Source organism: Capricornis sumatraensis, chromosome 3 (genome assembly GCF_032405125.1).
Source record: "Capricornis sumatraensis isolate serow.1 chromosome 3, serow.2, whole genome shotgun sequence".
In the NCBI taxonomy this organism is placed as follows: domain Eukaryota; kingdom Metazoa; phylum Chordata; class Mammalia; order Artiodactyla; family Bovidae; genus Capricornis; species Capricornis sumatraensis.
In genome coordinates this window covers 7,558,977-7,560,342 of record NC_091071.1, presented here as the reverse complement: position 1 = coordinate 7,560,342, position 1,366 = coordinate 7,558,977, and the positions used below count along the sequence as shown (strand labels likewise).

The window sequence follows — 1,366 nt, the reverse complement described above, 5'->3', positions numbered from 1 at the left end:
AATCATCCCATGTTTCACTGATGCTCTGCTCATTTTAAAACAGCTTATCTTAATTTTGTTTATCTTTATTGTGACTACATATATATATTTCTCAAAAAAGTTGCTACTTAAAAATTTATACGACACCATTCTTTATAGATTGGAGAAAGTAACCCTTTTTGTGAGTACATGATGAAAATAAACTGTTCTCCTTATTAGGGCAAAGTGAAAACAACACACAGATTGTCACTATTGTCACCGTGAAGTTAGAACGCTTCAACTCTTTAGACAGGGTCGCTGCATCCCCTTCTAGACATAAGGTCAGTGTCTGACTATTGCTTTTTTTTTTTTTTTTTTTGATGTTAGCAGTTAGTTGTTGAAGCCTAATGCCTACATTTGTTTAATTGCTGGGAGTTTCAAAATAATATTCAAATTATGTCTCCTTTTTTTCTTACTTATTAACTGGAATATATAAAGAGATGCTTCCAACCATCTACTACAAAAGAGAGAGCTTCACAAATTTGCATGTCATCCTTGCTCAGAGAACAATAATGTCTGTATTGTTGCAGTTTTACTGTATGTGCTGCCAAAGCGCCACTTGAGAGTTTTAAGCATACAATTCAGGGGCATTAATCACACTCACGTCATTGTGCAACCATCATCATAGCAACTTCCAAAACCCCACACAGAGATTCTGGACCCATTAAGCAACTTTCCGCTCCCCTTTCCCCTAGCCCAGGCTAACTTCTCTTCTACTTTTTGTCTCTGTGAATTTGATGGTGTTCTTGAAAGCTTCTGGGCACCACATTGTCATCTCGATTAGTTTCCAAATATGTGTCCAACTTAAACAGCTCTAAGTTGAAACTCATAATGCAAACATCGACATGAGCATAAAACCTCTAATGAGCTTTCTGCATCCAGCGCCAAACAAAGAGAATAAGGTCAGTGAGAGATCATTTATCCAGAACCACACAAGCCTCCTCTCCCCTCTAAGACCTGGCTCCTTGGCCAGTTCCCTTCCTACCATCAGGATTCTGCATTCATGTTAAAGTAGAAACCAGGAGGTTAATTTTTGCTACAATGTCAATCATCAGATCAGGCACCAGCTGAGGTCTTTTTGGATGGTGGGTATCTGATTCCTCATCACACCATTGTTTCTCTGCTGTTTCTGAACATTCTGTTTCAAAAAAGGCCATTTGTCCTTACTCTTTAGAGCACCGCTGTTCACCTGACGTCCTGGGATGGTTTGTGGATAAACCATACGCTGAGTCCATGAACTTCAGTGGGAATGAAATGATATCTTTGCTTTAATTAACCTCTCACTTTTAAAAACTACATCTCCAGGCTTCCCTGGTGGCTCAGTGGTAAAGGATCTGCCTGCCAATGC

General features: G+C 39.2%; 1 pseudogene; it reads right to left on the bottom strand.

Moving 5' to 3' along the window:
- Nucleotides 1-476: 476 nt before the first annotated feature.
- LOC138077278 (U6 spliceosomal RNA) lies at nucleotides 477-574 on the bottom strand (annotated as a pseudogene).
- Between the last annotated feature and the right edge of the window lie 792 nt (nucleotides 575-1,366).